This window comes from Rutidosis leptorrhynchoides, chromosome 6, assembly GCF_046630445.1.
Source record: "Rutidosis leptorrhynchoides isolate AG116_Rl617_1_P2 chromosome 6, CSIRO_AGI_Rlap_v1, whole genome shotgun sequence".
NCBI classification, from domain to species: domain Eukaryota; kingdom Viridiplantae; phylum Streptophyta; class Magnoliopsida; order Asterales; family Asteraceae; genus Rutidosis; species Rutidosis leptorrhynchoides.
This window is the reverse complement of record NC_092338.1, coordinates 52,031,052-52,047,064: the sequence shown is the minus strand read 5'-3', so window position 1 is coordinate 52,047,064 and position 16,013 is coordinate 52,031,052.

Here is a 16,013-nt window from a genome sequence, read left to right as displayed (position 1 = left end):
TACTTATGTAGTTCATTGTTAATACACTTAATGATATATTTCATTATCATATTATCATGTTATATATAATATAATAATGTATTAATATGCTTCATATATATTTAGTAAGACGTGGTTATAACGATAATCGTTATATGTATCGTTTCGAGTTTCATACGTCAATAGTCTCCTTTTTAAGTATATAACTTATTGTTACTATTTTTAATGAGATACTTGATGATCATTATATCATGTTAAACATATATATTTATTCATTTATGTATCATCATGTCATATACAACCTATAGCGTTCGTGAATCATTGGTCAAACTGGGTAATCAGACGTTTACAAAATTTCCGTTTCAATTAACCAAGTCTTAACAAGTTTGATTGCTTAACATGTTGGAAACATTTAATCATGTAAATATAGTTTTCATTAAACATATAATCATAGAAAGGTTCGGAAAAGTTCGGGTCACTACAGTACCTACCCGTTAAATAAATTTCGTCCCGAAATTTTAAGCGATTGGAGGTGTTGGCTCATCTTCTGGAAATAAGTGCGGGTACTTCTTCTTCATCTGATCTTCTCGTTCTCAGGTGAACTCGGGTCCTCTACGAGCATTCCATCGAACCTTAACAATCGGTATCTTGTTTTGTTTAAGTCTCTTAACCTCACGATCCATTATTTCAACGGGTTCTTCAATGAATTAAAGTTTTTCATTGATTTGGATTTCGTCCAATGGAATAGTGAGATCTTCTTTAGGAAAACATTTCTTCAAATTCGAGACGTGGAAAGTGTTATGTACAGCCGCGAGTTGTTGAGGTAACTCAAGTCGGTAAGCTACTGGTCCGACACGATCAATAATCTTGAATGGTCCAATATACCTTGGATTTAATTTCCCTCGTTTACCAAATCGAACAACACCTTTCCAAGGTGCAACCTTAAGCATGACCATCTCTCCAATTTCAAATTCTATATCTTTTCTTTTAATGTCGGCGTAGCTCTTTTGTCGACTTTGGGCGGTTTTCAACCGTTGTTGAATTTGGATGATCTTCTCAGTAGTTTCTTGTATTATCTCCGGACCCGTAATCTGTCTATCCCCCACTTCACTCCAACAAATAGGAGACCTGCACTTTCTACCATAAAGTGCTTCAAACGGAGCCATCTCAATGCTTGAATGGTAGCTATTGTTGTAGGAAAATTCTGCTAACGGTAGATGTCGATCCCAACTATTTTCGAAATCAATAACACATGCTCGTAGCATGTCTTCAAGCGTTTGTATCGTCCTTTCACTCTGCCCATCAGTTTGTGGATGATAGGCAGTACTCATGTCTAGACGAGTTCCTAATGCTTGTTGTAATGTCTGCCAGAATCTTGAAATAAATCTGCCATCCCTATCAGAGATAATATAGATTGGTATTCCATGTCTGGAGACGACTTCCTTCAAATACAGTCGTGCTAACTTCTCTATCTTGTCATCTTCTCTTATTGGCAGGAAGTGTGCTGATTTGGTAAGACGATCAACTATTACCCAAATAGTATCAAAACCACTTGCAGTCCTTGGCAATTTAGTGATGAAATCCATGGTAATGTTTTCCCATTTCCATTCCGGGATTTCGGGTTGTTGAAGTAGACCTGATGGTTTCTGATGCTCTGCTTTGACCTTAGAACACGTCAAACATTCCCCTACGTATTTAGCAACATCGGCTTTCATACCTGGCCACCAAAAATGTTTCTTGAGATCCTTGTACATCTTTCCCGTTCCAGGATGTATTGAGTATCTGGTTTTATGAGCTTCTCTAAGTACCATTTCTCTCATATCTCCAAATTTTGGTACCCAAATCCTTTCAGCCCTATACCGGGTTCCATCTTCCCGAATATTAAGATGCTTCTCCGATCCTTTGGGTATTTCATTCTTTAAATTTCCCTCTTTTAAAACTCCTTGTTGCGCCTCCTTTATTTGAGTAGTAAGGTTATTGTGAATCATTATATTCATAGATTTTACTCGAATGGGTTCTCTGTCCTTTCTACTCAAGGCGTCGGCTACCACATTTGCCTTCCCCGGGTGGTAACGAATCTCAAAGTCGTAATCATTCAACAATTCAATCCACCTACGCTGCCTCATGTTCAGTTGTTTCTGATTAAATATGTGTTGAAGACTTTTGTGGTCGGTATATATAATACTTTTGACCTCATATAAGTAGTGCCTCCAAGTCTTTAATACAAAAACAACCGCGCCTAATTCCAAATCATGCGTCGTATAATTTTGCTCGTGAATCTTCAATTGTCTAGACGCATAAGCAATTACCTTCGTTCGTTGCATTAATACACAACCGAGACCTTGCTTTGAGGCGTCACAATATATCACAAAATCATCATCCCTTCAGGCAATGACAATATAGGTGCCGTAGTTAGCTTTTTCTTCAATAACTGAAATGCCTTCTCTTGTTCATCCTTCCATTCAAATTTCTTCCCTTTATGCGTTAATGCAGTCAAGGGTTTTGCTATTTTGGAGAAATCTTGGATGAATCTTCTGTAGTAACCAGCCAATCCTAAAAATTGACGTATATGCTTCGGAGTTTTTGGGGTTTCCCACTTTTCAACGGTTTCGATCTTTGCCGGGTCCACCTGGATACCTTTTTTGTTCACTATGTGATCGAGGAATTGAACTTCTTCCAACCAAAATGCACACTTTGAAAACTTAGCGTACAGTTTTTCTTTCCTCAATACTTGTAGCACTTTTCTCAAATGTTCTTCGTGCTCTTGATCATTCTTTGAGTAAATAAGTATGTCATCGATGAAAACAATGACAAACTTGTCAAGATATGGCCCACACACTCGGTTCATAAGGTCCATGAACACAGCTGGTGCTTTAGTCAATCCAAACGGCATAACCATAAACTCGTAATGACCATAACGCGTCCTAAAAGCAGTTTTTGGAATATCATCCTCCTTTACTCGCATTTGATGATATCCAGAACGTAAATCGATCTTCGAATAAACCGACGAGCCTTGTAGTTGATCAAATAAGTCGTCAATTCTCGGCAGTGGATAACGGTTTTTGATGGTAAGTTTGTTCAACTCTCTGTAGTCAATACACAACCTAAATGTACCATCTTTCTTCTTGACAAACAAAACAGGAGCTCCCCATGGTGATGTGCTTGGTCGAATGAAACCACGTTCTAATAGTTATTGCAGTTGGCTTTACAGTTCTTTCATCTTGCTGGGTGCGAGTCTGTAAGGAGCACGAGCTATTGGTGCAGCTCCTGGTACAAGATCTATTTGAAATTCAACAGATCGATGTGGAGGTAGTCCCGGTAATTCTTTCGGAAATACATCGGGAAATTCTTTTGCGACAAAAACATCATTGATGCTCTTTTCTTCAGTTTGTACTTTCTCAACATGTGCTAGAACAGCATAGCAACCTTTTCTTATTAGTTTTTGTGCCTTCAAATTACTAATAAGATGTAGCTTCGTGTTGCCCTTTTCTCCGTACACCATTAAGAGTTCTCCTTCTTCTCGTACAATGCGAATTGCATTTTTATAACATACGATCTCTGCTTTCACCTTCTTCAGCCAGTCCATGCCAACTATTACATCAAAACTCCCTAACTCTACTGGTATCAAATCAATCTTAAATATTTTGCTACCCAGTTTAATTTCTCGATTCCGGCATATATAATCTGCTGAAATTAATTTACCGCTTGCTAATTCGAGTAAAAATTTACTATCCAACGGCGTCAATGGACAACTTAATTTAGCACAAAAATCTCTACTCGTATAGCTTCTATCCGCACCCGAATCAAATAAAACGTAAGCAGATTTATTGTCAATAAGAAACATACCCGTAACAAGCTCCGGGTTTTCTTGTGCCTCTGCCGCATTAATATTGAAAACTCTTCCGCGGCCTTGTCCATTCGTGTTCTCCTGGTTCGGGCAATTTCTAATAATGTGGCCCGGTTTTCCACATTTATAACAAACTACATTGGCATAACTTGCTCCGACACTACTTGCTCCACCATTACTCATTCCGACACCATTTGTTCCTTTCGTTCTGTTAACCCCTGGTCCGTAGACCTCACACTTCACCGCACTATGACCATTTCTTTTACACTTGTTGCAAAATTTGGTGCAGAACCCCGAGTGATACTTTTCACACCTTTGGCATAGCTGCTTCTGATTGTTGTTGTTGTTGCGGTTGTTATTGTTGTTGGGATGATTGTTGTAGTTGATGTTGTTGTTGTTGTTGTTGTTGTTGTTGTTGGGCCGTTTGTTGTAGTTGCGATTGATGTTGGAATTGTTGGGATAATTATTGCGATTATTATTGTAATTGCCGTTGTTGTTGTATTGGTGATTCTTATCACCGTTTTCCTCCCACTTTCTTTTGACTTGCTTCACATTGGCCTCTTCAGCCGTCTGTTCTTTAATTCTTTCCTCAATCTGGTTCACTAGTTTGTGAGCCATTCTACATGCCTGTTGTATGGAGGCGGGCTCGTGTGAACTTATATCTTCTTGGATTCTTTCCGGTAATCCTTTCACAAACGCGTCGATCTTCTCTTCCTCATCTTCGAACGCTCCCGGACACAATAAGCACAATTCTGTGAATCGTCTTTCGTACGTGGTAATATCAAATCCTTGGGTTCGTAACCCTCTAAGTTCTGTCTTGAGCTTATTGACCTCGGTTCTGAGACGGTACTTCTCGTTCATCAAGTGCTTGAATGCTGACCACGGTAGTGCGTACGCATCATCTTGTCCCACTTGCTCTAGAAAGGTATTCCACCATGTTAACGCAGAACCTGTGAAGGTATGCGTAGCGTACTTCACTTTGTCCTCTTCAGTACACTTACTTATGGCAAACACCGATTCGACCTTCTCGGTCCACCGTTTCAATCCGATTGGTCCTTCGGTTCCATCAAATTCCAAAGGTTTGCAGGCAGTGAATTCTTTGTAGGTGCATCCTACACGATTTCCTGTACTGCTAGATCCAAGGTTATTGTTGGTATGTAGCGCAGCCTGTACTTCGGCTATGTTTGAAGCAAGAAAGGCACGAAATTCCTCTTCACTCATATTCAAGGTGTGTCGAGTAGTTGGTGCCATTTCCTTCAAAATAGTCAAATGAAACAAGTTAATCATACAGAATATTAAGAGTAGTCAATAGTATCTCGTAGCATAATATGAACTCATTTATAAAAGCTTTTTCTTCATATTAGCGTTTTATAAGTTTAAATTCGGGTAGTACCTACCCGTTAAGTTCATACTTAGTAGCTAATATACAATTCAACTACTACAATTCTATATTAAAAACTGATTATAATAATATTTGGCGTTCAAACTTTTACACACTATTTTACAAACTTACAATACCGCTTATTTTTACATATAGCATGAAATATAGCACACAATAAATTTGATACAAGATGGTTGTGAAGATAATTCTAGCTAGTACACAAGTCGTTCAGCAAAGGCAATAAAGACACGTAATTCATACGTCCAGAAATAAGTCATGCATTCTGGTTTTACTAGGACTACTTCCCATCCTTGGTCTTGTGGAACATAACCGTTATGGCCGTTGATAAGACAGCGTGTTGTAACGTCGTCAAAGGGACGAGGGTTACGTAATGTCCAACAGTCCTGTAACAATCTAAAAACCTCATTTCTTACCCCAATTACCGACTCCGTCACTTGTGGGAACGTTTTATTTAATAGTTGTAGCCCGATGTTCTTGTTCTCACTTTGGTGAGAAGCGAACATTACTAACCCGTAAGCATAACATGCTTCTTTATGTTGCATGTTAGCCACTTTTTCTAAATCATGAAGTCCTATATTCGGATATATTGAGTCAAAATAATTTCTTAACCCGTTGCGTAAAATAGCATTTGGGTTCCCCGCAATATATGCGTCAAAGTAAACACATCGTAACTTATGGATTTCCCAATGTGATATCCCCCATCTTTCAAACGAAAGCCTTTTATAAACCAAGGCATTCTTGGAACGTTCTTCGAATGTCTTACAAACTGATCTCGCCTTAAATAGTTGTGCCGAGGAATTCTGACCGACTCTAGACAAGATTTCATCAATCATGTCTCCGGGTAGGTCTCTTAAAATATTGGGTTGTCTATCCATTTTGTGTTTTTATACTGTAAAATAGACAAGAGTTAGATTCATAAAAAAAAATACTTATTAATACAAGCAATTTTTACATATATCATAAAGCATAAGCACACTATATTACATATATTACACCACACGAATACAACTATCTTATTCCGACTCGCTCATTTCTTCTTCTTCGATTTTGGTTCGTTTTGCCAAGTTTCTAGGGATATATGATGTTCCCCTAATACGAGCAGTCGTTTTCCACATTGGTTTAGAAAAACCTGGTGGTTTAGAGGTTCCCGGGTTATTGTCACAACTTAAGAAATACGGGTGTTGACGATACATATAAAGTTCATCGGGTTTGGAATCAAATTTCTCTATTTTTATGCACTTTCTCTTATTGTTCTCTTTTGCCTTATTAAATTGTGTTGGGGTAATTTCTATAACATCATCGGAATCCTTGTCGGGATCCGATTCATCGGAGAATTGGTAATCCTCCCAATACTTTGCTTCCTTGGCAGAAACACCATTGACCATAATTAACTTTGGTCGGTTGCTTGAGGATTTTCTTCTACTTAACCGTTTTATTATTTCCCCCACCGGTTCTATTTCTTCTTCCGGTTCCGATTCTTCTTCCGGTTCCGATTCTTCTTCCGGTTCCGACTCTTCTTCCGGTTCCTCTTCGGGAACTTGTGAATCAGTCCACGAATCATTCCAATTTACATTTGACTCTTCATTATTATTAGGTGAGTCAATGGGACTTGTTCTAGAGGTAGACATCTATCACATAATATCAAACACGTTAAGAGATTAATATATCACATAATATTCACATGTTAAAAATATATAGTTTCCAACAAAATTTGTTAAGCAATCATTTTTCAAGTAAACACGGTCGAAGTCCAGACTCACTAATGCATCCTAACAAACTCGATAAGACACACTAATGCAAAATTCTGGTTCTCTAAGACCAACGCTCGGATACCAACTGAAATGTCCCGTTCTTATTAATTAAAAACGTTCCATATTAATTGATTTCGTTGCGAGGTTTTGACCTCTATATGAGACGTTTTTCAAAGACTGCATTCATTTTAAAACAAACCATAACCTTTATTTCATCAATAAAGGTTTAAAAAGCTTTACGTAGATTATCAAATAATGATAATCTAAAATATCCTGTTTACACGCGACCATTACATAATGGTTTACAATACAAATATGTTACAACGAAATAAGTTTCTTGAATGCAGTTTTTACACAATATCATACAAGAATGGACTCCAAATCTCGTCCTTATTTAAGTATGCGACAGCGGAAGCTCTTAATAATCACCTGAGAATAAACATGCTTAAAACGTCAACAAAAATGTTGGTGAGTTATAGGTTTAACCTATATATTATCAAATCATAATAATAGACCACAAGATTTCATATTTCAATGCACATCCCATACATAGAGATAAAAATCATTCATATGGTGAACACCTGGTAACCGACATTAACAAGATGCATATTTAAGAATATCCCCATCATTCCGGGACACCCTTCGGATATGATATAAATTTCGAAGTACTAAAGCATCCGGTACTTTGGATGGGGTTTGTTAGGCCCAATAGATCTATCTTTAGGATTCGCGTCAATTAGGGTGTCTGTTCCCTAATTCTTAGATTACCAGACTTAATAAAAAGGGTCATATTCGATTTCAATAATTCAACCATAGAATGTAGTTTCACGTACTTGTGTCTATTTTGTAAATCATTTATAAAACCTGCATGTATTCTCATCCCAAAAATATTAGATTTTAAAAGTGGGACTATAACTCACTTTTACAGATTTTTTACTTCGTCGGGAAGTAAGACTTGGCCACTGGTCGATTCACGAACCTATAACAAATATGTACATATATATCAAAGTATGTTCAAAATATATTTACAACACTTTTAATACATTTTGATGTTTTAAGTTTATTAAGTCAGCTGTCCTCGTTAGTAACCTACAACTAGTTGTCCTCGTTAGTAACCTACAACTAGCTGTCCTCGTTAAGTCTTTGGCCCAAAAATATTTACGTGCGAAGCCGTTGCTAAAAAGTGAGGTATGAAGGATAGAGCATGAGGATGAGAAGTTAATCGCTTCTTGACTTTGCAGAATGCCACACAGGTTATGGCTAATATTAAAGTCGGAATACTAATGATGTTAATATCGCTAGATGAGAATTTCCTTGGAATAGGTCAGGACTTTGAGTTATGTAAGATAGAGCATCGCTTCGACAGGTGTGAAGAATAAGATCCCTGGGGTAACGCAGTAATTTTGAATGGTTTAAGTGTTTGTGGATGCCCGAAGGCTCTGCATGATGTGGTAGTAAGTGCCTTCATCACATACACACACATGAATCTCTTAGTTTCGACAGTTGTCTGTCTTCTTGATGACTTGGATACGAATAAGCAACGAAAAATTTTATATTGACAAGCAACGAAAATTTCTAACTCGATGAGTATTAGGTTAATTTTAAGGTCCATTCCAACCAAATCTTATTATACTGCCGTGAAAATTTTTATCAACCTTCTCAAATAACATCTGCTTGTGCGCAGGTAACTAATCCTTTCCAACTACTACTATAAAACTTCCAAGTTTTGTTGGCATGAGGTCATCTCCAAATGACCCACCTGTTAATTTTTAAGGTACTATCTTAAATTACTCTTCTATCTCTGCCAACTTACCATTAGCTTGTCCTATAGAATACTTAACTCTCATGGTTGTTAATGGCTTATTAGTCATCACACTAGGATTCTTAGATATAAGGTTTCTATCACTATAGTATTAAATAATTCCGAGACGATAAATTGTTGTGAAGAAACGTACCCTAACTAAAATCAGGATCCATGCGAGTCTCCATAGCTGAGATAATGATTGCTCTATCGTATGTGAGTCCAAAGTTTTTTTTTTTTTCCTATTTGAGAAATTTTTCCTTAAGTATCCAGGGTGTCTATATCTATAACAAATCTTCGGGTTATCAATTCTGCAGTCCAGGCCCTTCTCGTACAGTATCTAGACTAAGTGGTCATTCCTGCCTTTATCAGACCATAATGCGTATACTCAAGTGGTTCCTACCAAAATTTCCTTTGAATCGCTTCATATTCCTTATGTAGTAACATTGGGACTTCTGCATGATTCACTTCAATATAATTACGCTGGCCTGGCGTCGTTATATTGTACTAAATCGTACGTTCATTCCAATATCACTCCATATGGTCAATGTAACGTGATCACTTTCAGTTCTACTCAATTTCATCCAACGGTGCTTTATCTATGCTATCTCAAAACAAAATCTACATAATTAATCTCACGGTTTCTCGGTGTGGGTGCGTAAGTTTCGTAGGTCATGCACCAATGCCTAAATGTCCCGAAATTTCTTCAAAATGTTCAGGTTCAGGTAACATTGTTAGGTTCCTTTCTAGAAATTCAATCTGGGTCTCGCGTCGAGTTGTATGTGTAGCAAGTAGTAGTACGATATGTCTTGAGGTGACTCCCAAGTCTTTAGGTATGGTTGAGCATCAGTAGAAGGCACTCTGACCTTGTGAAAGGAGATGTCCTCCCGACTTCCCCAATGCCTAAGAGTGTTAGGGTACTAAATCCAGAAATGTCGTCAGATCGTCGAGTAGTGGTGAAGAACGAAAGAGATAAGTGACGGTCATGAAAGCGTACGAGATACGAGCCATCTTGCAGGAACTGAACAACCTTCGAATGTTCACACGTCGTACGTGGCTATTTAGAGTGAGCTCGGGGTGCGGTTACTCCTACAAATCCTCCAATATCTCCTCCTCCGAGGATCGACTTTAGTGGGCCTGTAATCCGAGGGGTACTCCTCCTAGATTGCGTGAAGAATCGTTTTGATCTCTGGAACGGTGGAACAGTAGTAACAGGTGGATTACAATACTAATCCTTAGGGTTAGACGTGTGGGAAATGGGTTCAGAAGAACATCCAAACTAGGAAAGGTAAGTTTTTCCAAGTCGGTGCAGCAAATAGCAGGCATGAAGCAAGCACGTAATCAGGCACTACAGAAACCTAGCTCGTTTACAGCAGTATATAGCATGGCAATATTAACAGTACTAAACAGAAGTAACATGCAATCGAAAGTAGATAGTAGCATGCAGTAGCTAGAATAAGCAAAAGCATGCAGCGAGTTTACATAGCAGTAAAAGGAAACGGTAGCATGCAGCAAGTTCATACGATAGTAAAAGTAAGCAGTGGCATGCAGTAGTAGTAAGCAGTAACATGTAGTAATATAACACAGTAGCATGCAGCAGGTTCCGCAGAAACAAGTAAACTAGCAAGTTGTAGATTAGTCATATTAGTGAAACCTACTCGGGTCGGTCCTAGACTCACTAATGCAACCTAATTCCCTACAACCAATGCTCTGATACCAACTGTGAGGCCCCGTACAAAATCATCGTGTACGGTACATCAACAACAGGATCATTACAAGGTCAAACACTATATGCTGTTTGAAAACCAGTTTTGCATTCATGAACAGATAACGTTTTACAAAAGATGAATAGGAAACATTAACATGAGTACATGATACTAAGGTCATTACAAAGCTATTGTTTTGAAAATAACATAAGTTGGGAATGCAAAGTAAAAGTTTCATGCTTGAGACATCTCTAAGTAATGCAGCGGAAGTCTAACACAGCAAGTCTGTAACAGCAAGTCTATACACCGAGACTAGAACAGCAAGGCTAACAGCAGAAGCAACAACGTCTAAACACCTGAGAAATACATGCTTAAAAAGTCAACACGAATGTTGGTGAGCTATAGTTTGTTTGTATTCAGTAATGTAATGTAGGCCACGAGATTTCAGTGCTTCAAACAAGCGTTTCAAATCAGTAATTCAAATCTGTATGATAAAGTATGTATAGCCGTGGGCACCCGGTAACTAGACTTAACGTTTATAACCCCCTGAAAGTACACTTGGCGAGTGCGTATGTTCATGAATTATTAAACACCCGTTAAATGCTAGCGCGACTAGCCCGAGTGGGGATGTCAAACCCTATGGATCCATATCTAAGATTCGCGTTCACCGGTTTAAAAACTAATGACTAAACGTTACCGTGCTAAGGGGAATGTTTATGCCGTTGTATAACCCACACACATATAAAGTTTAAGTACTCATGCCTAGTATGTAAAACGTAAAAAAGCGCATGTATTCTCAGTCCCAAAATAGTTAAAGTAAAAAGGGATGCTATAACTCACAGTGATAAAAGCGGTAAAGTCGGTAATGAAAGTACGCAAGTAGTAAGTCGGTCCGAAAGGTCGTCAACCTAAATAAAGGGTTACTAGGTCAGTAGGTTGTTTTTATAAATTTTAATAGTGCATAAAATAAGTTTAAGTGTCATCATCATCATCATTCATCATCATAAAAGCTAAGTAAGTTCGACAAGAATAGAGATCGAAATAATAGGCTGACTTCGGTCAGCTGCTGAGACCGCTACGTAAATTGAAAAGATGCATAGTCAGTGGCTATGGCTTCGTATGTGAGTCCCCTAACCTCTGACCAATTTTCAGAACCTAACTCGTATTTGTTTGACCGTGGCGATGGTTTAAGTGCGAGTAGGTCAGAAATTTCAGCACAACGTTAATAGGGTGTAGTGACCCTCGGAGGGCCATAAATCCTAAACCATAACTCGGATTACGACGAGGCCTAAATGGAAAATCATCTACTCGAACCGAACTAACTGAAAATAAACTTTCCAGTAGCCTAGGTTGAAATCTCCCGTTCTTATTGATTAAAAACATTCCATATTAATTGATTTCGTTGCGAGGTTTTGACCTCTATATGAGACGTTTTTCAAAGACTGCATTCATTTTAAAACAAACCATAACCTTTATTTCATCAATAAAGGTTTAAAAAGCTTTACGTAGATTATCAAATAATGATAATCTAAAATATCCTGTTTACACACGACCATTACATAATGGTTTACAATACAAATATGTTACAACAAAATAAGTTTCTTGAATGCAGTTTTTACACAATATCATACAAGCATGGACTCCAAATCTCGTCCTTATTTAAGTATGCGACAGCGGAAGCTCTTAATAATTACATGAGAATAAACATGCTTAAAACGTCAACAAAAATGTTGGTGAGTTATAGGGTTAACCTATATATATCAAATCATAATAATAGACCACAAGATTTCATATTTCAATACACATCCCATACATAGAGATAAAAATCATTCATATGGTGAACACCTGGTAACTGACATTAACAAGATGCATATATAAGAATATCCCCATCATTCCGGGACACCCTTCGGATATGATATAAATTTCGAAGTACTAAAGCATCCGGTACTTTGGATGGGGTTTGTTAGGCCCAATAGATCTATCTTTAGGATTCGCGTCAATTAGGGTGTCTATTCCCTAATTCTTAGATTACCAGACTTAATAAAAAGGGGCATATTCGATTTAGATAATTCAACCATAGAATGTAGTTTCACGTACTTGTGTCTATTTTGTAAATCATTTATAAAACCTGCATGTATTCTCATCCCAAAAATATTAGATTTTAAAAGTGGGACTATAACTCACTTTCACAGATTTTTACTTCGTCGGGAAGTAAGACTTGGCCACTGGTTGATTCACGAACCTATAACAATATATACATATATATCAAAGTATGTTCAAAATATATTTACAACACTTTTAATATATTTTGATGTTTTAAGTTTATTAAGTCAGTTGTCCTCGTTAGTAACCTACAACTAGTTGTCCACAGTTAGATGTACAGAAATAAATCGATAAATATTATCTTGAATCAATCCACGACCCAGTGTATACGTATCTCAGTATTGATCACAACTCAAACTATATATATTTTGGAATCAACCTCAACCCTGTATAGCTAACTCCAACATTCACATATAGAGTGTCTATGGTTGTTTCGAAATATATATAGATTATTACCTTGTATTAGAATGATAACCTACTGTAAGAAACAAAGATTTCTTGAGGTTGGATGATCACCTTACAAGATTGGAAGTGAGCTAGCAAACTTGAAAGTATTCTTGATTTTATGTAACTAGAACTTGTAGAATATATGAAGAACACTTAGAACTTGAAGATATAACTTGAGAGAGATCAATTAGATGAAGAAAATTGAAGAATGAAAGTGTTTGTAGGTGTTTTTGGTCGTTGGTGTATGGATTAGATATAAAGGATATGTAATTTTGTTTTCATGTAAATAAGTCATGAATGATTACTCATATTTTTGTAATTTTATGAGATATTTCATGCTAGTTGCCAAATGATGGTTCCCACATGTGTTAGGTGACTCACATGGGCTGCTAAGAGCTGATCATTGGAGTGTATATACCAATAGTACATACATCTAAAAGCTGTGTATTGTACGAGTACGAATACGGGTGCATACGAGTAGAATTTTTGATGAAACTGAACGAGGATGTAATTGTAAGCATTTTTGTTAAGTAGAAGTATTTTGATAAGTGTATTGAAGTCTTTCAAAAGTGTATAAATACATATTAAAACACTACATGTATATACATTTTAACTGAGTCGTTAAGTCATCGTTAGTCGTTACATGTAAGTGTTGTTTTGAAACCTTTAGGTTAACGATCTTGTTAAATGTTGTTAACCCAATGTTTATAATATCAAATGAGATTTTAAATTATTATATTATCATGATATTATCATGTATGAATATCTCTTAATATGATATATATACATTAAATATCTTTACAACGATAATCGTTACATATATGTCTCGTTTAAAAATCATTAAGTTAGTAGTCTTGTTTTTACATATGTAGTTCATTGTTAATATACTTAATGATATGTTTACTTATCATAGTATCATGTTAACTATATATATATCCATATATATGTCATCATATAGTTTTTACAAGTTTTAACGTTCGTGAATCACCGGTCAACTTGGGTGGTCAATTGTCTATATGAAACATATTTCAATTAATCAAGTCTTAACAAGTTTGATTGCTTAACATGTTGGAAACATTTAATCATGTAAATATCAATCTCAATTAATATATATAAACATGGAAAAGTTCGGGTCACTACAGTACCTACCCGTTAAATAAATTTCGTCCCGAAATTTTAAGCTGTTGAAGGTGTTGACGAATCTTCTGGAAATAGATGCGGGTATTTCTTCTTCATCTGATCTTCACACTCCCAGGTGAACTCGGGTCCTCTACGAGCATTCCATCGAACCTTAACAATTGGTATCTTGTTTTGCTTAAGTCTTTTAACCTCACGATCCATTATTTCGACGGGTTCTTCGATGAATTGAAGTTTTTCGTTGATTTGGATTTCATCTAACGGAATAGTGAGATCTTCTTTAGCAAAACATTTCTTCAAATTCGAGACGTGGAAAGTGTTATGTACAGCCGCGAGTTGTTGAGGTAACTCAAGTCGGTAAGCTACTGGTCCGACACGGTCAATAATCTTGAATGGTCCAATATACCTTGGATTTAATTTCCCTCGTTTACCAAATCGAACAACGCCTTTCCAAGGTGCAACTTTAAGCATGACCATCTCTCCAATTTCAAATTCTATATCTTTTCTTTTAATGTCAGCGTAGCGCTTTTGTCGACTTTGGGCGGTTTTCAACCGTTGTTGAATTTGGATGATCTTCTCGGTAGTTTCTTGTATAATCTCCGGACCCGTAATTTTTCTATCCCCCACTTCCCTCCAACAAATCGGAGACCTGCACTTTCTACCATAAAGTGCTTCAAACGGCGCCATCTCAATGCTTGAATGGTAGCTGTTGTTGTAGGAAAATTCTGCTAACGGTAGATGTCGATCCCAACTGTTTCGGAAATCAATAACACATGCTCGTAGCATGTCTTCAAGCGTTTGTATCGTCCTTTCGCTCTGCCCATCAGTTTGTGGATGATAGGCAGTACTCATGTCTAGACGAGTTCCTAATGCTTGCTGTAATGTCTGCCAGAATCTTGAAATAAATCTGCCATCCCTATCAGAGATAATAGAGATTGGTATTCCATGTCTGGAGACGACTTCCTTCAAATACAATCGTGCTAACTTCTCCATCTTGTCATCTTCTCTTATTGGCAGGAAGTGTGCTGATTTGGTGAGACGATCAACTATTACCCAAATAGTATCAAAACCACTTGCAGTCCTTGGTAATTTAGTGATGAAATCCATAGTAATGTTTTCCCATTTCCATTCTGGGATTTCGGGTTGTTGAAGTAGACCTGATGGTTTCTGATGCTCAGCTTTGACCTTAGAACACGTCAAACATTCTCCTACGTATTTAGCAACATCGGCTTTCATACCCGGCCACCAAAAATGTTTCTTGAGATCCTTGTACATCTTCCCCGTTCCGGGATGTATTGAGTATCTGGTTTTATGAGCTTCTCTAAGTACCATTTCTCTCATATCTCCAAATTTTGGTACCCAAATCCTTTCAGCCCTATACCGGGTTCCGTCTTCCCGAATATTAAGATGCTTCTCCGATCCTTTGGGTATTTCATCCTTTAAATTTCCCTCTTTTAAAACTCCTTGTTGTGCCTCCTTTATTTGAGTAGTAAGGTTATTATGAATCATTATATTCATAGATTTTACTCGGGTGGTAACGAATCTCAAAGTCGTAATCATTCAATAATTCAATCCACCTACACTGCCTCATATTCAGTTGTTTCTGATTAAATATGTGTTGAAGACTTTTGTGGTCGGTATATATAATACTTTTGACCCCATATAAGTAGTGCCTCCAAGTCTTTAATGCAAAAACAACCGCGCCTAATTCCAAATCATGCGTCGTATAATTTTGTTCGTGAATCTTCAATTGTCTAGACGCATAAGCAATCACCTTCGTTTGTTGCATTAATACACAACCAAGACCTTGCTTTGATGCGTCACAATAAATCACAAAATC